This window comes from Notamacropus eugenii, chromosome 3, assembly GCF_028372415.1.
Source record: "Notamacropus eugenii isolate mMacEug1 chromosome 3, mMacEug1.pri_v2, whole genome shotgun sequence".
In the NCBI taxonomy this organism is placed as follows: Eukaryota; Metazoa; Chordata; class Mammalia; order Diprotodontia; family Macropodidae; genus Notamacropus; species Notamacropus eugenii.
The window spans coordinates 419,699,304-419,722,066 of NC_092874.1; positions in this window are offsets into that span (position 1 = coordinate 419,699,304).

The following is a 22,763-nucleotide window of genomic DNA, read 5'->3' on the forward strand; positions in this document are numbered from 1 at the left end:
AAGTCTTTCCTCTTTGTCCCACTCCCAACAGTTGCACCAGGGCCCTCCTTCCCAAGCTATTTTAATTATTTTTGCATTCAATATATATTTTTTTCTCTTGACAGTGATTCTGTATATATACATATGCACTTGTTGGGAGATAGGTAGCATATGAAGGTCAAAGGAGTTTGATAAAGAGAAAATGCTGTAAGATTCTTGAGAAGAAGGATTGTTTCATTCTTTTTATTGCTATCCCCAGCACTTAGCGATGTGACTGGCATACAGCAGGCATTTAACAAATGCTTATTGATTGTCTAAACTTATCTCTCCTGCTACCTAGCAAAGCACTATTAGCATAGTAGGTGTTCAACTAATTTTCAACTGAATGGGAAAAGATGTGCCATTTTGTGGCTCACTATAATTAGCTATGTAACACATTGAATAAAACATGAATCCAAACATCCCTACAGTTTCAGCCCCAGTGCACAATGCAATACCACATCACTGAACTCAAATTGACTATAGATCTGTACTTGCTTCCAAATGAAATTGATATGTGTGGAAGGAAAAGGTGGAGAGGGACTTTATGTCAGGTTCAATGGAAGGAGTTGTGGATGGGTACTCATTGAAGCATGAATCCCTCCTCACCTCACTCATGGTTTTAGCCTTATGGTCAACACATGCAGTGAACTGGCATATTTGGAACTTCTGGCAAGTTTGCCTACAAGAATCATGTACTGTTGTGCATACTGTCTAAAACAGGGTGGATGGGGTTGAATATGACTCTTGTTAATATAAGACATAGGCAAGAAAGCAGGCCTATGTGAACCTGTTTAAATAGATATAAGGAGGGGTTTCCCACCTATAATAATGAAACAAAATTTTTTTAAAAGATCTAATATTGGAAAGAAAAAAGCAGGTGAGCATCTATTAGTTCCTTAAAGTGTCTAATATGTTATTCTAAGCTAGCTGTATAGATAAGCCTTACCAATATCTGCCATATCTTTAAAAGGTCAGTTTAAGGTAAGGTAATGGAATTCCCTGTGATCCATAGTGGCCTTCTGGTGGACTCCTGATCTTGACTCTCTGTAGTTATCTTTTGGCCAAAAACAAATCTTGAATTCTTTCCCTGTGATTCAAACAGTACACCACACTACCCCTTGCCCCCACAAAAGAAACTCTTTGACACCCTTGGAATTCTTTTTGTTTGTTTGTGTTTTTTGAAAACGTGGCCTCTCATCTGGCACAGGCTAGAATAGTGGGGCTGTTCACATGTTCACAGGAGCTTTGACCTATGCCATTTCTGACCTGAGGTGTTTCACCCCTTCTGCAGACAACCTGTCAGCCACCTGATCCTAGGGACACATCATATTGATACCAGACTTAGTGAGGACAACTGACTGATATACATCTGGCAGCAACCCAGCACTCCCAAGCTGAAGAGTTTAACCACCTTCAGCCTCCTTAGTAGCTGAGTTTACAAACATGCTCCACAACAACCAGCTTCCTTGTAATTCTTGATGACACTTCAACTTTCTCATTGCCGACTTACAAAAACCACAATCTTCCTTAATAACCTAATCGCTCTTATCCTACCTTGGCATTTCTAGTACCCACTTAAATTTCAAATAATGTTACTGATCTCCTGAAGGAGTGAAAGGAGCACTATATCCAGATCAAAAGATCTGGATTGTAGTCTCTCCTCCAACACTAAAAAAATGCAATCAAGAAGAATGAAAAGGGGGAAAAAGCAGCAAAGTGCAGCTAATTCCCTATTAGTGGACTTATAGCCAGGTGACTTTACACAAGTCATTTGACTTTTGCCTATCTAAAAGACAGAGGACTATAGCAAGTAGTATATTCAGGGCCCTTCTAGTTATGATTCTAATTTCAAATGTAAGAACAAATTATATTCTGAGAAAAAGATTGGGGGGAGACATAAAATTATCAAGTACATTTTTTTGCTGTCTTCATTCTCTTGCCCACAATGCCCCACACATTGATTGATATTCTGTGCTCATTTACTCAAATGTATATTCTATGCTAGGTAAAAAGGCACTTATGTCGTGGAGGAAATTGGTGTCTACAGATCTTGGCAATGTAGGGTGGATGTATATTGATAGCACAGTACTAGGAAGCCAGCAATGCATCTTCCTGTACCGCACCTGGACTGTCGATTTTAATCTCTGGGACACTCCATCACTCTCTCTACATGAGCACCAAGAAATTCATCATCTCCATTTCACTCCCCACCCCGTTTGCAAGGAACTCCTTTTCACTACTACTGTTTCTTATTTCTCCTAACTGCATTATTGTTTTTCCTAGATGTTAGGGAAGAGCTATGCCATCTGTAAACAGCCCATGATTATAACTTCAATTCAGACAAGCATCAGGAAGATGGAGAGACAGACAGAGGCATTCCTCCTTCCTGAGACGAATCATAACAAGTCAACACAGGACACTGTCATATTTAGGGGAACATTTTTTAAGCAACTCATCCAATTTCTGTTCCAGGCATAAAAATGATATATCCGAAGCATATAAATGAGTGCAAAGGTGGTCTTTATTCAGGAAAATAGCAGAGAGCAGGCAGGGATGTGTGGAAATTAATGAGTAGGGCCCCATAGGTCAGAACGAAGGTAGCATCTGAGTACAAGAGACCAGAAGTTATACAGGACCAAAGACCTTTGGCCAAACTGAACTTTGGATAAATTGACAATTAAGGATTTCATTAACAGCTAGTCCTTTAACCTTTTTTGTGGCACAATTATGTATGTATCCTCTTAAAAGCTGAGGGCAGAAGCCTTTCAGAAAGAAAAGCTTAATCAGTCAGGGTAAACTCTTATGGAGAAATGGAGGATAGTTCTATCTATGTCCAAGGCTAACCAGAACATAACAAACTATTTATGGAGGAGAAGCTCTTTGACATCCTTTTTTGTCTAAGCAAGTTGTTACATTTTTTACAGCTGAATAGGAAATGTGAAAAGGATGGAATTGCTCCTGCAGAGAAGCCAGAGTCACTAGAGAAAATAAATATGATTTTTTAAAGAGTATAAGACTCCTATCAGTTTTCATTAGCTCCCACATCGAAAGCATGGTATTATAAAATTTTAAGCAGCCTCAATCACAGAAATTTTACAATTTAGATATTTTTTTTCAGATAGCAACTTTTCTAGAGAATTTTAAGAAAACTAGCAGAGGGCACCACCTAGAGTCTGAAAAAAATCATGCCTGATTTTAAAAAATCACTAGGAGACCTGGTTTTTTAATGGAAACTGAATTCACTTTAAAAAAAATTAGCCACCTATGTATTTTTTTTTCTTTTTAAGCCACAATAACAAACTACTACTTTACATTTAAGCAATTGCATAAGGGCAGAAAGTCTTTGAATAAGGCCTTCTGTTTATCTCTAGTATGAAAAGTGAATAATTAGGGAGGCAGTTTTCTCTTCCAAGATAGAAGGAAAGCAGATGTAAACTAAATTCGTGATACAGTATGATACCAGGAAAGTAAAAATCTTCTTTTCCATATGTCTTTGATATAATTAATACCCTGTCACACCACTCTTTCTTATATACACATGAATGTTAGTACCTTTCAAAAAATAGAAAGAAAAGGACTTAGGTTCTATCCTTGCTACTACTATTGGAATCCAGGAGACAAGACTAAGTATTTGGTAGTGAGTAGTATGTCATAGAAGCAAATAATTTCAGAAATACAGAAAGGGCTCTCAACGGTCAGTTAGTGCAACTCAGGTTCCAAAAGGAATCCCTTCTATAAACATGCCCAAGAGGTATGAGGGGAGTGGGAAGAGGACTGTAGCAATAAGCACCCCGGCATATATAGGAGGGCCTGCTACACAGGTTTTTAGATCTGTTTTTCTAAAAGGAAAGCAACTTTTGAGGGGTCAGCAATCACTTTGATCAAACACATATACCAACAGAGAAAATACAAGGACCAACAGACAGGGATTCCAACTGTCTGACCATGGGCAATGCATGCATCTTTACTGGAGAGAGAAGCACCAACATCTGGATTTTCAGGGTGGGGGGAGGTTCTTAAAATGGCTCCCCAGAGTCTCATCTGGTACACGAACCTTCTAAAAACTAAACCCCAACGTCAAACCTCACCTAAGAGTATATGTACTCTTTTCAGAGCCAGAAGGCATCATGGCCTTCTTGACCTAGTACCTCATTAGCAATCAGCAAAAGGTATTCATAAAAACAAGCCCCCTCAATCAAGGCACCCTCAATAACCCTATTTGAAGATTATCAATGGGAGGAGATTTTTAACTCCCATTACAAGGACCCATTCCATTTTTGGTTGGTTAATTATTAGGAAGAGTTTTCCTTATGTCAAGTCAAAAATAACTCTTTTAATTTTCACCCATTGATCCTGGCTCTTCCCTTTGAGCTCTAACCTTTATTCCACAAGACAAGTCTTAAAATATTTGAACACAGTTATCATGGCCCATTCCCTCAAATTATTTTAAACAATGCTTATTTCACCTACGCTGAAAACCCTTCACCATTCTGACATGCCCTAATGTGAATATTCAATAGTTTATCAACATCCTTTTTAGGAAGTATTGCTTAAACATGAACCCTGTACCAGATATGAACCAAGGCAGAATGAAAAAAGAATTTTTATTTTCTTATTTCCAGACTCACCTCTCAACACAATCTAAAGGCAGGTTCCTTTTTTGAATAGTATATTATTCCACTGGTTTACACTGAGCTTGTGGTCCACTAAAACCCTAAGAACATTTTCAGATGAAACTGCTGTCTAAAGGTATCTTTTCCATCTGATATTTATGAAGCTGATATTTTGGACATTCTTTGCATTTGTCCCTACTCAACTTCTTGTTAAATTCAGCCTACTGTTCTAGAATGTCAAGATCCTTTTTTTTTTTTTATTCTGAAACTACATCTAATGGGGCAAGTCAACAAGTTTATTAAGCACTTTCATATGCTAGCATTTTGCCAAAGGAATTCCAATACAAGTAAAAAGGTTATTCCCTGCCTTTAAGGAGCTTACATTCTAATGGGAGAAGACAATACCTAAAATGAATCTGAACAGTGGGGAAGGAAGAAGATACCTACCTTCATGGGGACACGATGAAGAAATCTAGAGACGAGATTAAAATTCAGAGAGAAATGAAGGAGTGAACAAGGTTGGCCTGGGTCTTTCCTTAAAATGGAGATTCTGAAAGGAATTGAACAACCAGAGGAAGAAGCCATAGGGGCAGAGGAATCTTCCAGGATAAGAAGGTTCCTGGAGAATGATAAAGACATTCAGAGAGTCAGGAACAAAGCCCAAAGAGAAACGACAGTAAATCAGCCATTCCTTCCAGTTTTCAATTATCTGTAAATTTTATAAGAACATGTCATCGTCCAAACCATTGACAAAAATGTTACCAGTGCTGGACCAAGCACCATCTATCCTTGGGATAATCTGTGGAAGACCTCCTTCCAAACTGACCTTGGGACATTAAAAATTATTCCTTGAGATTGGTCAAACAATTTTGAATCCATCTACTTGTACTGCCATCGAACCCATATCTCTTTATCTTTTCCACATAAATATTATGATATATTTTATGAATTAGTCAATTAACAAGCATTTATTAAGTGCTGACTACTTAAAAGCAACTGTACTCAAAGAGCTTTTGTAAAATCTAAATTAATGATACAGCACTCCCCAGATCTATCCTTTCTGGAGAAAAAAAATAATAAGGTTCATTTGACATGACCTTATTTGATGAATTCCTGCTGAGTTTTTGTCCTGCTGTTTTCTTTTCTGGATGGTCACTAACCATCTCTGTAATGATTCATTCTAGAATTTTTCCAGGAATCAAAATTGAATTTACTGACTATTCTGGGCTAAGCCTGACTCAGGTCAATCTCCTGGTAGTTATATGTTCAATATTGGAGTGAAATTAGACACTAATAGGCTACCCAACAATTAACAAAAGTAAATTTACTTATCCATGGCAGGTGATAGATATTTCACAGGGACATACATTGAAGATACTCAGTCAATTCAGCTGAATGAAGACCCCTTCCCTGAGCTGTCCATCATGATTTGCTAGACAAGCATCAGAAAATACCCGGAGCTCCTCATAGTGGTTTATATTCCAGCAACTAGGAAATGATGTCAATAGCCTGAACTTTTTGTTCCCTGAAGCAATAAAGGCCTGAGGATGCTTTCAATTCCTCTTAAAGAAAAATTAGCATAATGGTCATAGTGGGCAGAAGTTAGGATTTTGCTCCCACCACACTTGGCCTTTGGTTTGTAGAGTATATTCTTCCCTTTCTCTGAAAACTGTAGCATTTATATTTCTCTAGCCATATGGTACATCTCCTTTTCTTCGTGATCTTTCAAATATCACTGACAATGGCTCAGCAATCACATTTGCCATTTCTTTTGCAAGGGGGGCAAAGCCTTGGCTGGCTGCCTGCAAGATGATCCAAGTCACTAGTGACCCTGGAAGCTGTTCTTCCTAAGATGGAAAGAAAAAAAGTTAGTTTCTTCTTCCAGATCAGGAGTGGAGGACAGGACTTCCTCCCTAGTATGGGAATTTTGGAAGATCTCTCTAGAAGTGGAGAGAGAACACAGAAGAAAAGGGAGTTGGGGGGGGGGGGGGGCAGCTCTCCCCAGCAAATGGAGCAGCATACAACCAGAACAATGGGGGGTTACTATATATGCAATTGTTTTTTTCATCTGCAAGACTCCAATGAAATATCTGAGAGCTGAAAGCCAAAGGGACTGTGATAAAGAGATACATAGCATTTTAACAAAGAAATCACAAGTGACTTGCTCAAGGGAGAAGGAGGAAATGAGTCAGAGCAACTGACCTGCTTCCCCTTGACTTACCTGAGACGCATGCACTATTACCCATTTCTTTTTAAATGAGAATTTTAGAATACTTATTTCTGCTTAAATATTTCTAACAGTCAAGTGTTTTTTTAATCAATAAAGAAAAGGAAAGAAAAAATCTATCGTGTAAGACTGAGTTTCCATCCACAACTAGTTTTAAATCCATTGCCAAGTTGATAGTGAAAGATATCCTCTAAAGCTGTTGAGGTTATTTTTCACTGACATCCTGGCCCCTCCAACTGAGTGCTACCAAGCTTTCAGGTCTGTAGTAGTTGTCAGTCCTCAACATAATTCTATGAATCTTTATAGCTCAGAGATGTGATACAAGTAAGCTTAGCAAGTGATCACCACTAGGCACTTCAACAATAATAACTGATATTCACAGGATGATTTAAAGTTTTTAAGGAATTTTACGTATATCATCTATGTGATCAGCATGGCCCAAAGAAGTAGATACTAAAAAATTGTATTTAAAACTCCAGATGTAGAGACAAAACAACCTGGATTTTAATCTTACCCCTGACACTCACAAATGGTGAGGACCCTTGGTTTTTATAAACCTCTGTTTCCTCTTCTGTAATATGGCGATAAAAGCTTGTGGCACCTCTCATGAGGTCATTGAGGCTCAAATGAAATAATGTGATTTGCCAACTTTGAATTGTTTTTATAATGTCAATAGTTACCAGTATTATTATAGTCTCTATTTCACCATTTAAGAAACTGAGGCTCTAAGACGCTAAATGGCTTGGACACACAGTGTCAGTTGCAACCCTTATCCCTCATATCTCCAAGTCCAGCACCAGTCTACTTCCCAAAAAGATTAAAAATTAAAATGCAAACTTTGATTTAATGGTTGCTAAACACCAAAGAGAGAACACCCACGATTTTTTATTTTAGTGTTCACTGAATCTACAAAAATCTGGCATTCTTTTCACTAAATCTGCATGATTTTATTTCCATTCAGTGGTCTAACTAGACCCACAAATGCAGACATTTCAGTCCAAAATATTTGGGGGTGGTTATTCATAGTACAAAAATTGATAAATATGAAATTCCATAACACAATTAATATGTTTTCTTAGATTTTGCTGCTGACAGCACTCCCTAATGCAGGTAAGAATACCACCTGGGTGTGCATAGCAAAGGGATCTGTCTCTTTGCCAAGCTTTTTCTTTGGTCCAAATTAATTTTCATGTTAAGCCAAAAATGATCTTGGGAATTTTTAATTCCATCATGTAGTTAGTCAAGAAAAACCTTGCTATCTACTTTATAAACATGAACAGATGCACATTCACAAAACCTTTCATGATTCCTATAACTCCAGCATCTTGCCCAATAGAATGTTTCTCCCACACTCCCTCCCTCTCCTGAGCTTTTCTACCACATACCTGACAATGATGCATGTGATGTGCCCTTGGACCATGGATTATTTTGTAATCTTCAATTTAAATATATATATATGTATATATATATACACATATTTTATTGTTATTAAACTTTTCACCATTTATATCTCACTCTCCTCATTTACTCTGTGAGTTTCTTGACAGAACGATTTTCCAGAGTATAATGCAGTTATATAAAATCAGAGAAATACCTTGGAAGAGACTTGAGAAGTCGTCTGATCCAACTTGTAATTAAGCAAGCAAAAATGCTCTACCCAACATCTTTGACAAGTGATCACATGGAATACACTTGAATACTTCCAGTAACGGAGGATTCACTACTCTGAAAAGTATTTTATTTTACTTTTGGACTTCTTTCTTAATTAGAAAGTTTCTCCTTAAACCAAACCGGCATCTGCCTCTTTCCACCAGTTGTTACTAGTTGTGATTCTAGGATCAAGAAGAAAAAACCCAAACGGTCTTCCATATGACAGCAATCCAAATACTTGAATCATATCATCCTTCTCTCTTTACTGAGCAAAGTAACCCTGGTTTTTTTTGACTAATCCTCATAAATTATGTTCTCCTGTAGTCACTGGTCTAGCTACCCTTATCTGGACCGATGCTAATTCAACACTTATTAAGCACCCATTATGTGTCAAGTTTTGGGTTTACAAAGACAAAAACAAAACAGGTTCTGATCACAAATGGTAGACCCTGAACAAATACCTGTTGATTGCAATTTGTTGAAACAAGATATTTTATATTCCTCAGTCATGGACAGTAGGGTGGCCTGGTGGTCAGGCACTGGTAGCAGCCATATCTTTCAGGGCTAAGATTAGGACTAGGGCTATCTTTTCCAATGCATAGAGATCTTAATGGAATCCACTAACCCTTGCAATAACAAGTTGGAAAAAGAAAAGCATTGATGAAGTTAAAGGGAATATTAATATGATCTAAGTGTGTTAGGAAGGTCACTCCAGGTCTCTTTTCTCCTGAGCCCAAGCTCTGTTTCTGCTATTTTTTTTAACTTTGCCTCCCATCACACTTCATTCCCTCACTGAAATTAATAATACAGCTATGGGAATATATTCCATTTGTGATCCCTATAGTCTAAGCAAATATCTGTACAGCATTACACTTTTTTTAAAATAGCTGCACAGAGCTTACCATGGTGCAAGAAGATTGGGATATCACAAAGAAATACATTTTTATTCTTGTTTTTCCATCAAACTACACACTTGGGCTTCACAAAATAACAACAACAACAAAAACCCAACAACCTAGTCCTAACATAAAATGAGAATTTCAATGCGTGATATAACACAGTAACAACAGAGGAGATGAAATGTCGTGTGCTGTAGGACAGTGCAACGCTATCCCTCAAAGGAAAGCTGCAACACAGTACCCATTCTTTTCTGCCACATGTGGAGAGGGCATAACTAATGTGAGTTCATGAATGTTTAGAAACACAGTGAAATGAAAAACCAGCCCTGCTAGAGACCCAAAAACTTGAATAATTCTGTTAGATGATAGATCATGGCTTTTTAGCTAGAAGGGACCTTAAAGGTCATTTAGTCCAACCTCCTCTTTGTGGAGATGAAGAAGTTAAGTGAGTTGCCCAAGGTAGGTCACACAAATAGCAAGTGACAGTACTGGGATTTTAATCAAAGTCTTCTTTCTCCAAGCCTCTTTCTATGGCAACAGGATTATTGATCGTGAGGTACCTGGGGCACTCATCCTCTGTGGACTCCCATAAAGCTACTCTAGATTCTAGGTGCATTGTGGGTCAGAATCCTCTCTAAATCATAAACAGCTCATGAGTGTCTACCAATATGTTTACTTTTACTAGACAGTCATATTTTATTGCCAGAAAATACACATTTTGTTTAAACTGAGGGCATTTAATGAAATAGTAATGTAATAAACATAATAACATGGCACTCATTCCATAAAGCTGGCATTCCCCAACCCCTCACTCCAAATACAGACACTCTCAGTCTATGCCCATTACCTTCTGTGAGCAGCTTGACTAAAGGAAAGAGAAGTATTGCCGTTGAGTTAACTAAGAAAATGGCAGCCCTCTCCAGAAGGGGAGAAGCTATTAACCACTGCACCCCTTCCCCCACAGTGGATAGAGGAACAAGCATCAAGTGACCTTGAAATAGTAACTCAACTGAAAGCAATAGCATTGGAACAATTGGAGGCTGGAAGAACTTCCACTCTCCCTTGCAGGGGAAAGGCTTATTAACCATAGCATCCTTAATCCCAGTTGGACAGAGGATCAGGTGACTATGATAGCTGAAAACTAGTTGGAACAATCATTTGGTTCCCCACAGGGAACAACTGAGATGCCATGTATGATAGGGAAAAGTTTCAGCAGAGAACTGAATGACAGTACCAGCAGAAGCCATCAGCAGCTCTGCAGTGTCAGAAGTAGGGAGGCTCCCCTTTGCCATATCTGTTCTAATTATATGTGTTCCTTTCATGTGTACCCATCCACATAGATATCTTGGCCATACTTGTTTCCCATATGTAGATGCCCCACATGTAATCTATAAGAAAATCCAGTCTTCCTTCCATTGAGTTTGAGGAAGACAAAGTAAAAAAATTTGTAGGGAATGCTCTACTGTTACTTGTAATACTACTCAATTTCATTAAATGAATTTTATTTGAACCATGTGTTTTGCATCAGTCAATAAGCATTTATTATACACCTACTGGGTACTAGACATCGTACTAAATGCTAGGTCTACAAAGAAAGGCAATAGACTGTCCTCAAGGAGTTCAGTTCTAATGGTAGTGACAGCATGCACACAGACTATAGAAACAAACTATATACAGAATAAATTGGAGATAATCAAGAGAGGGAAGGAACTAGCATTGAAGAGCATTGAGAAAGGCTTCCTGTAGAAGGTTGGACTTGAAGTAAGTTAGTGAAGCCAGGAAATAGAGATGAGGATGGAGGGAATTAATTCTAGGCATGAGAGATAACCAGTGATTAAATGCCCAGAGTCAGGAGACAGAGGGTCTTGTTTGCAGAGGAAAAAGGAGACCAGGGTGACTGAGTCATAGAGTACTTAAAGAGGTATAAGGGTTAAGAAGAGAGGCAGGTTATGAAGGGCTTTAAATGCCAAACAGAAGATTTTATATTTGATCCTGGAGATGATAGGAAAACCATTGGAATTTACTGACTGGATGATAAGATCAGACATGTGCTTCAGGAAGATCACTACCTTGACAGTTGAGATCCTCTAGTGGACCACAAAGAGTTTACATATTGGTGAAGTCTCATGATCTGTGGGTTAGGGAGGATTCTGATCTACTAAGTTACCTAAAACCTGAATGGGTGAAGAAGGCTTCAAGGGATACACCAATATCTACCTTAATTACATAGTTATTTGTCTGGACTCTGCCATGCAATTTTAAATTCCAAGCACATAGCAGTTCATCCTCCTCTTTCAGGTTCCAGGGTAATGTTGATAAATAATGGACCAATTCAAGTTGACTAAAGTATGGAAGGGCAGCTAGGTGGCATAGTGGATAGAGTGCCAGGTCAGGAATCAGGAGGACTCATCTCACTGAGTTCAAATCTGGCCTCAGACACTTACTAGCAGTGTGACCCTGGGCAAGTCACTTAACCCTATTTGCCTCAGTTTCTTATCTATAAAATGAGCTGGAGAAGGAAATGTCAAACCACTCCAATATCTTTCCCAAGAAAACCCTAAATGGGGTCACAAAGAGTCAGATATGATTGAGAAATGACTGAAAAGGTACAGAAGGTGAGAGGTTCTTGCAGTGCCTGGTTCCTGCTACTATTTTGTGAAAAAAGAAGCATCTGGCCTTTCATCTGGGGATAATGTTTTCAAAAGCATCAGTTATCCCTGACAAAGATTTTTAAAAGGTTTTCTGATGGTCTTTCCAAATCCTGACTGTGGAATACATAAACAGCATTTCCCTTTTATTAGATCAGCAATGTCTCTGGGCCTATCAACACCAGTGACAGTATTCACCCAACTTTTGGACACATTTATATATATTCTTAGGAATCGGAGCCATTATTCTGTGAAGTGGAAAAAACCTTTCACTATGTGGTGGAAACAGCTGTTCTTTATAATCTAATTAGACATTCTATTTTGGTGAGTTGTGCTTTACTTCTGTATACTTCAGCTTAATGTTTGAATGACTTACAGAGTTCTTGGGGAACTGAGCTGTACTGAAAGATGAGTCTTTGAATTATCCACTGTAAAACTTCGATGGTTACTGGAACAAATACAATCTGTTTCTTCATTCCCTATGCTGTCAAGTAAGTGCTCAAATAAATCTACTACAGTTACAGCACAGAAAGTCAAGAGAAAACCATTCAAGGGAGATGAGAGACCTAGTGAAAGAGAGGTTTGAAATGCAACTAAAATTCAAATCACATGCACACAGTATGGCATATAAATAGTGTTGGACCTAGAATCCAGAAGACCTGGGTTCAAATTCTGCCTTACACACTTACTAGCTGTGAGACCCTAGGCAAGTTATTAACTTCTCTCATTCTTGGTCTCCTCATCAACAAAATAGGGATAACAAAGGTAATAATAAACCTTACTTCCCAGGGTTGAGTAGCCATTGAAATTATATATATATACATATATATATATATGTATATATATATAATTTTGCAAACTCTAAGGGCCTGTGTAAATGTTAACTATTATTATTCTAGCACATGAAATGCCAAAAACCTACCATCTTGGGTACAGAGAAGGGTACAGCAAGTATGAGGTAAAGGATCCTATCTAATAGTGATAATAAATAACTAACACTTTTATGTGCTTGCTGTGTGCCAGGCACTGCATTAAGCATTTACAATTATCTCATTTGAATCTCACAACCACCTTATGAAGCAGGGCTGCTATTATTTTTCTACCATTTTACAGTACAGTTAGATGACTCAGTCAGAAAGAAAGATTCAACTTCCTGAGTTCAAATCTGGCCTCAGATACTTACTAGATGTTTGACCCTGGGCAAGTCACTTAACCTAGTTCGCCTCAGTTTTCTCATCTGTAAAATGAGTTCAAGAAGAAAATGGCAAACCACTCCAACATATTTGCCAAGAAAACACTAAATAGCATCATGAAGAGTTGGACCCAGCTGAACAATAACAGCCTGTACAGATGAGGAAACTCAGGTCTTCCTGACTCTAAGGCCCAGCATGCTGTCTACTGCACCACCACACTATCTAGCCAGGTTTACCAACATTACTGAAATTGGAATGGGTTCTGCTGAGTTCTAGGCCTCTAGTTGCAGTCCTCCCAAGGAAATGTGAAGTAGTAGTAAAGATGACTGACCCTAAATCCCAATGCTAAGTGACCTAACCTCTCTAAAGCTAGAGTTTCCTCATCTGCAAAATGGGCATCATCATAATGCTATTCTCACAGGACTGTTTTGGAGATCAAATGGCATTATTATGTTTTCATCCTTCATTTCCGAAGAAGAGCATGCCATCAGAGAAATAATGACATGACTTGCCCTTGACTTTGTTTTGAGGGAGGGGGGGCTGTGCAGGTCACCAGCCTCACTTCTCCTCCAAAGCCATCTGAATCCAGTGACCAGATATTCATCAGGATGACTGGAAATGACCCAGGATGAGGCAATTGGGGTTAAGTGACCTGCCCAAGATCACACAGCTAGTGAGTGCCAAGTGTCTGAGGTGAGATTCGAACTCAGCTCCTCCTGACTCCTGCACTGGTGCTCTATCCATTGCACCACCTAGCTGCCCCTAAATGGCATAGTATACATGAAGGATCATACAAAGCCATTGTTGCTGCTGTTATTTTTTTATTATCAACTTAATAAATGCAAATATTTCAATATAGAAAAAAGAATAAAACAAAAAATATATTAATTTCTGCTATGCAGTTTTTAAAAATGCGTACTTACATATTTAACAGAATCACAATAACCACAAAAACCAAACCTGCCTTATTTAGGTCTCCTTCATCTTTTTTATTGTTTTCTTCTGGGAATTAAAAATTTTGAGAACTGCTTTATTGATGTTATTTTTTGCTTTTCTATCACTGCCTACTAATATACCTCCCCATCACCTCCTCCCCAAGTGAAAGGCCTCCTTAATAATAAAATGAATTAATGAATCGACCATATCTTATTCTACATCTTAATTCAATTCAATTACTATTTTTATGATTTGAGGCAAGTCATTAGACTTCCTTAGGCCTCTTTTTTTCTCCTGTATGTTGGAAAATAGCACCTCTCTTTACCTACCAGACACAATTGTTCTGAGAAGAAAATAAATTGGATTTCAAGATGGAAGGGCTCTTAAGGATCATCTGATCCAACAGCAATATTTTACAGAGGAAGAAACTGAGGGTTTTAGAGTCATCCTAGTTCTTCAAGGCCAATTCACTCCTTTTATGGATGAGGAATCTTGAGGTCCAGGGTAGTTGTGACCTTCCTAACCTCACAATGGTAGTAAACATTAGAGGTATGATTTAAACCCAAGGCCTCTGACTTGAGTCAGTACTCTTTTAACTGCATTATACTGAATGTTTCCCCTCTACGATCTCTTAGATGGCAAGAAACAGAGCTGAACTTCAAACCCAGGTCCTCCACCTCTCACTCCATGGCTAGATCCAGCATACCACACATGACATTATTTTGACAAGGTTTTCAAAGTGCCGTGTAAATTCAACATGGTACCAGGTATGATGGTACAAGCCTAAAATCTCAACTAACAGAAAGACTGAGACTGGCAAATCATCTCAAGTTTCAGTCATGAGCTGCAGTGGTCTATGCCAATTAGGTGGATACCCTCAATTAGGTATTAATATGGTAAATCCCCCCAGGACTGGAAACAGCTGACTACCAGATTACTTAAGGAGGGGCAAACTTGCCTGTGTCAGAAATAGAGTATATTAAAGCTCTCATGCTGATCAATAATGGAAACAAAAGACATTGGTAGTATAGGTGTCAAAAATGTATCTGTTTATAGTTCCTTGCATTATTTTTTAAAAAGTATCCTTTGCATTATTTGAATGGCAGCTAATTGGCATAGTGAATAGTGTTGGACTTGGGAGTCAGGAAGTCATGAGTTCAAATCCAACCTCAGTCATTTACCAGTTGTGTAATCCTGAGCAAGTCACTTAAATTCTGTCTGCCCATCTATAAAATGGGGATAATAATAGCACCTTCTTCCCAGGGTTGTTGTGAGGACCAAAGGAGATAATATAATGTAAAGCCAATCTTAAAGTGCTATATAGACATTAGCTTAGGGTGCATAACTCTGATTAGTTGAGATTCAGAGGTAAAAGAAGGATGTGCGAGAAATAGAACATAAACCCAAAGAGGGTTGAAAATTCCCCAGGTGGCATTGCAGGGTCACACACACACACACACACACACACACATCATTGTGGGCTGTGAATTGAAGGTAAAGGGAAAAATGAAAATGAGTGGGAATACAGAGGAAACAAGGACTGACTTTCACAATTTCTCCTCACTTTGCTGGGATAAACGTTTTGAAGTATTTTCTTTCCCCTTGTCTATACTCTGACAGTGAGTAAAACCAGAAAGACAGCTGGAGCCGCAGAATTCATATGGAAATTGTTAAGACTCTTAAATTGCAAAGTAGTTGCCTGATCTCCATCAGCTGAAGAATTTTCTTCCCGTGAGTTCATTATGCCAGTGGGATAAAAAATAAAATCAAATTAAATCTGGCAGCAGTGTGTAGAGTGGTTTGGGGGAAGTTGTTGAATCCTTGACCCCTAGTGAGAACATGGAGCTAAGATACTGATGATATAGGTCCTGTCTCTGAAGGGTCTTGGAGAAGGAGAATATTTATCCAAGGTCTCAGACATAGTATAGTATAAAGGAAATCCTTCCAAGCTAAAGGTTTGAAAATCCAAGGGCCTACACAGGTATAAAAGGGAGTGCATGGGAGAAAGGTACAACTCAAATAAAACAGAAAAATTTCAAAACAACTTTTATGCTAGAGACTGTGTTCCTTTAAAGGCAGCTAAGTAGATACAGTGCTTGGCCTGGAGTCAGGAAGTCATGAGTTCAAATCCAACCTCAGACACTAGCTGTGTGGTCTTGGGCAAGTCACTTAATCTGTCTGCCTCAGTTTTCTCAACTGTTAAAATGGGGATCATAATAGCACCCACTTCCCAGAGTTGTAAAGTCATTGCAAATGAGAATATGCCGCATTTAATAAAGTATCTGGCAGAAACCTGGAGCTTGATAAATGCTTATTCCCTTCCTTCCATTATGTCCGCTGTGCATATCATAGCCACTCAATGAATTACTAAATTGCCACATAGTCCCAAGATATGAGGAAAGATAAAGCAGGGGAGACTAATTGGGCAGAAGGTGATAAGGACTTTAATTAAGGTGATAGCAGAAAGGATAGGATGAAACATTCTATCCTACACTGGGGGTTTCCTCAGTATCCAAGCTGCTGGAAACTCTCAGAAAGATCCTCTTGTCCAAACTGGAAGGCAGCCTGAGCCTAGAGCAAATACCCTGGAACAGCTGTGAGAAACATGTACATACATAAATAGATACATCATGCACACAAAATGAACACAAGTTAGTTTGGGAAGGAGGGGCAGGGAGGATTTGGAAAGGGTTTTTGTAGATGGGACTTGAACTGAGTCTTAAAAGATGCTCAAGATTCCTAGAAGGAAACTGAGGAAAGACTGCATTCTAGGTATGAGGGAGAGGCGAATATTGCTATACTCTGGACCCTGTAGAGGGGAATAATGTATAAAAAGGCCCTGAAAAGTGGGAAGGGGACAGGTTGTGAAGAGATTTAAATACCCAGTGGAGGCACCTCAGAAGTTTTATGCCAGCAGTGAGGAGAATTTCAAGAACCAGGTGCTTGTTTCCTCTGCCAGCCTATTTATTGTTCTTTTCCCCTTTATATTTGATAGTAGAAGTAATAGGGAGTGACTGGAGTTTGTTGAGTAAAGGAGAGACACTGTGCTTTGGGAGTCTCATTTTAGCAGTTATGTAGAAGATGAATTGTATTGAGAAGAACCTTGAGGCAGGGAGACAAGTCAGGAATTCCAGGTAAGAGCTGCTGAAGGCCTGAATTGAGTTAGAGGTGACTCTATTAGTAACAGAAAGGAAAAAAACATGTGAGAAATTCTTTGGAAATAAGATATGGTAATTTAAACAACAGAACTATGGTCTATGCCTTTAATAGTAACAGAGAAGTTTGGAAAATAGGTGACTTTAGGGAGAAAGATAATGAATGAGTTCTGTTTTGGGTAATGTTGAATTTAAGATTCCTACAAGACTTCTACTTTAAAAGGCCTAGTAGTCTGGGCTATTTCTGGCCTTTCCTTTACATCAGTACTGTGATGTGTATATACATATATATATATGTGTGTGTGTGTGTGTGTGTGTGTATGTGTGTGTGTGTGTGTATGTGTGTGTGTGTGTATATATGTTTGCATGTTTTCTCCCTTCTTGAATTGTAAACTCCTTGAGGGCAGGAACCATCTTTTGCCTCTTTTTGTAATCCTGGCACAAAACGAGCACATAATGTTTATTAATTGATTAATTAATTGCACGGTCAATACGTAGAATGGATAAAATAGTGAACTTAGTATCAGGAAGACATGGTTTCAAATTTGACCTCTGAGTTGTGTTACCACGGGGAAGTCATTTAATTTTTCTGAGCCTCAGATTCCTCATCTGTAAAATAGACACAACAATACATGAAGTCTTACCCTAAAGGCATCATGAGACTCAAATTAGATAATGTGTGCCAAGAGCTTTGCAAATATTGGAATACTATACTATCATACATTGGAGTATGGACTGGACCTGTGACTTCATTGGTGTAGGCAACTCACAGATGAGAAAATTCCCTCTATCCATTCAGCTCAGCACCTCTTTCAACTGAAAGTCTTCAAGTGTTGCTTAGAGCAGTGATATTAAACTCAAAACAGAAATAAGGGCAGCTAACCAGGATCCCCGAGAGGAGGGAGGGAGACATTGACTTGAAAACCACAAATTAGCATCATCTATGTTTTATTGTAGTTTATTTATTTTCTTCAGTATTTTCCAGCAGCATTTTAATCTGGTCACGTTGCACTTGGGACCACTGTTCCAGCCAGGTGTTTGACACCTCAGCACTATACCATACTGTCTTTTATTATATTACAAGATGTTCTTCTCTATGAGATATATTTCATTCAGGCACTAATTTTAATGGCTCCAGATGGAAGCTCTGAGCTCAGATGAGTTTGTGGGGACATCGACCAAAATGACTAACTAACCATAATGAATTGAAAAAGTTAAAGACTGGAACAGCTGAGGATGTTTAGCCAATATATAGGATGCCAATCAGATTGTATAAAATAAGGAAATATACTCAATGATTCTAAGCTTCTCATCTATGTGGCTAGAAACAACCCAAACTCACCATATGCTACCTGTGGCCTTTCAGCTCATTTGGTTCTTGATCAGCTGGTAAATTCAGGTGTGCCCTTCACCTTGACTGGCACATAGATATAAATATTGGCCATTTAGCATTCTCAAATGATAGCCTGGCATTATTTTAATAGACCATTCTTCCAACTAAATCTGAGAGCTCATTAACCTTTACTAGCATACCTCTGAGGATTGATTCCATTGAGAGCAAAGTCTCAGACTTGAGAATTAGGAAGACTTTCTCTTTTCCATCTTCATTCTGGCAAATGGAACTTATTTAATGCAACTTATGGAGACCAATGTATAGTGAAAACCAGATAATGGCCTGCAACTTAAGCTATAATGTATTTTGCCATTTAAACCTAACAGAAGCTTCAGAAATAATAATAGGAGCTAATATTAAAAAAATATCACATACTTCATCCTCATTGCCTTATTTGAGCTGAGTAGGCGCTACTGTTGCCATTTTAGAGATCAGGAAACTGAGGTTTCAAAAGTTTAAGAGACTTAGCCAGGATAATGCAATTCAATTCAGCAAGCACAGTTAAGTATCACCACATTCGAGGCACTAAGGATACAATGACAAAATGAAATAATCCTTGCCCTCAAGAAACTTACATTTTGAGTAATATATACAAAAATAAGTACTCATGGTATTAAACTGCACTAAGACTGTGACGCATTGCAAACATCAAGTAGTAATAATGGATGATCAGAAAAAGTCTCATATAGGAAGCAGGGATGGAGCTGAGATTTAAAGGGCAGAAGTAATTCCAAGAGATGCAGGTAAGAGCAAAGAAGCCTCTAGGGGTGGTGAATAGTCTATAGAAAGATACAATATTGTGAAATTTTGTAACAGGGCACAGCACATAGACCGGTTTCGCTGGATTCTAGAGAGCATGAGGCAGCTTAATGTAAAATAAGCTTAAAGATAAGTTGGAATCAGATTGTGAAGGGCTTTGAATGCCAAAAGAGACTGCATTTTTTCCAAAGATCGTAGGGAACCACTCAAACATGTGAGTATGAAAGTGACACTTGTCAGGCCCCAGCATTAGGAATACCAACTTTACAGTTGGGTGGAAAATGGACTGAAGACTGTTGTTGTTTGTTCTTCATTCTCAAAGAGGACCATGACATCTGAAAGGTGATATCATGACTTGCACATGAATTGGATTTAAGTGAGGACAGGGAATGGTTTGGAGAGGGAAGATTCTGGAAGAAGGGAGGGAGGGTAATTAAGCAAAAGTCCAGGTGAGAAGTGATTAGGAGCTGAACTAGAAGGATTGTGATGTGGAGAAAACAGAAGAGACTTTTTGGGTAAGACTTAGATTAGATATGGAGGGCAAGGATGAGTCAAGAATAACTCCCAGTTTCTGAAGCCTGAGTATGCAACAGAAGTGATAGATTTGAATCTTGATTTCCTGTGACTTTAGGTCCAATGATCTTTCTAGCACATCACTGAACTGAAAAATAGCTGCTTCCTCTTACAGTTAGCCTGAAGCTCGGAGGTGTTAAGTAACCTAACCATGATCAGATAGGAAATGTCTAAAGTGAATTCAGATTTAAACTTCCCATCACCAACACATTTTTGCACTATTCTTCTGACTCTTCACTGGTTGACAGAAGTCCTGTAAATGTATTGAGGAACATGGACAATAATAATCCACAGTGAGGAGTCATGGATGGGTTGTGAGGTACATCACTAGAGAACCCATAATGATAACAATTGAAATCTTTAAAAATATTGAGCTACATTTCATGTTAGCATAATAGCCAGAAGAAAACCCCGATTCTTGAGTAATAATAACAACATTTCTAATGTGCTTTAAAATTTTCATGGAAACTCGAGGAGGAGAGAGTAATAAGGAGGTGGTATAGACTAAACATTAGGAATTTTGCAAAAACATACAAAGTAAGTACTCTGCCCCATTATGGAGGCAGTGAGTTTCTCACAGGATGAGACTGACAGAAGGGGTGCCAATAAATGGAATGATGCCAGGGAAAAGACAAATTAGTTTTTTTTACTCCAGGGCTGGCCTTTCTCGTTCCCTTCCAAGGCAGAGAGAGTAGCAAGAGGAAGAGGGAGAAGAAGAAGAGTCTCTTTGGAGGGAGATCTGCTTGGTTTGTCCAAAATGATAATGGCAATACTTCCTTTCTTTCCTTATCCTTCCTAGGAAGTGATATATGTTCCAAACCTTGTACCTATTTCTTTAAAGTTTATATGTTACATTGCTGTTCACCTAATTTCTACAAGATGGTATTACGATAAAATTGTGACACCAGAATTGATGTTCTACTCTGTGGAAATGTCATGGGAATCAAAGGAGAAGGATCAGAACTCCCTGCATGGCCACTCAGGCTAAGAACCCTGGTTAATAAGATTTCTACAGCTATCACACACACACACACACACACACACACACACACACACACAATTTTCTTCTGCAGGGATGGGGGAATCTTTCTGCCTGATGGCTTTATTGGTCTGTGTGTATTTGGTCATGTACACACATGGATGGAACAGAGTGCAGGTACACAGAAGGCATTGATGGAAGTTCTTTCTAAATCTCTGTGATTTCCTTGACCAGGGACTTGAAACAAACCAAAAGATTTTTACTGATAAATAGCTTTGTAAGACTCCAAAGGGAAAGTGAGCACATGAATCTGGACCATTATGGATGTCTTTTAGGAAAAGAATGAGCCTGAACAGTGAGATTAAGGGGAAGTACCAAGGTAAGCAGAGAATTGAATCACTTCCCTAAAATCTCCTTTATCTTAATTCCATTTCCCTAAACGGGTTCAAGGGACCTCATTTGTTCCTGAAAGGCAGAGTGAAGGCATTGACCAAAGGAAAGTCACATGTCTGGGGTGGCCTAAAGGGAAAAGCTAATACTGAATGCTTCCCCAACTCCTCCTGGCAGAAGAGGTCCTTTAAGAGGGCATAGTTAGCTTTCTTTCTAAACTAAGCAATTCAAATGCTCAACTACTGTAATATTATTTAACTCATGGAATCAGAGGATTTAAATCTGGAAGGAATTTTCATATAAGTTCCTCCTTTTACAAGTGAGAAAATTAAGCCAGTAACAATGTCTGTAGCTTACCCAAAAGCCTACAAATAGTACAGAACAGCATAAGGACTCAAATTGAAGTTTTCTAACTCCAAATTCAATGTTAGTTCTCAGATACCACATAGTCTCTGATTCTCAAATCAACCTGGAAAGGGATGGAAGGTGTTACAAAGGACCAAGTCACATATGATGAATTTGTTCTATGATAAATTTTACAGAAACCTTGAATTCTTATGATTGCTGCCCCTCTCCTCCCAAGCCAGTAATGAACTCCCTCCCTCTCTGCCTTTGAGAATACATGACTTCCTTCAAGGTTCAGTTCACATACCATCCACCATACAAAACATTTATGGAACCTCCTAATTTTTAGTGTTCTCTCCTTCTGCCTCAAATGATCATATATGAATGGATAGTAGAATATAAGTTTCCTGAGGACATGAACTATTTTTTTCCTTTGTCTTTTATTCCTAGGACCTAGAAAAAACCTACTCCCCATTTTAGAGCAATTAATCTACTCAACTCTGGGACTTACTCAGGGGCAGTACAAACCTGGCTGTAGACTAGAAATAAGTATACGAAATCTGACTCGAACCCTCTCTATCCAAGCTCAATCCCAAACAGCCACCCCACACCACTCAGGATATGAGGGTCTAGAAAGTATGTGGCATCTTGCCCACTCCCAAACTTCAGGAACATCCCCACCCTCAACATCTCTTGATCATAGAAAAATCAAGTAATAATTCTTGATAGCACCATAGCTACTGGGAAGAGCGTGACAGCTATCACCCTATGATTTCAGTCAGAATTTCCATGATTCTCAGTTCTTTCCTTGGCTACCACTTCCCATTCCCTCATACCCTTATATGTCAGTCCTATCCTTCTTGAATCTTTATATAACACTATCTCGTTCTAACATATATTTCCAGAGTGATCAAATATTCTTTCCCTTAACACACTCAGTGCTGCGGTCAAATTCCAGCTAATTTTGCCTCCATATACAAGA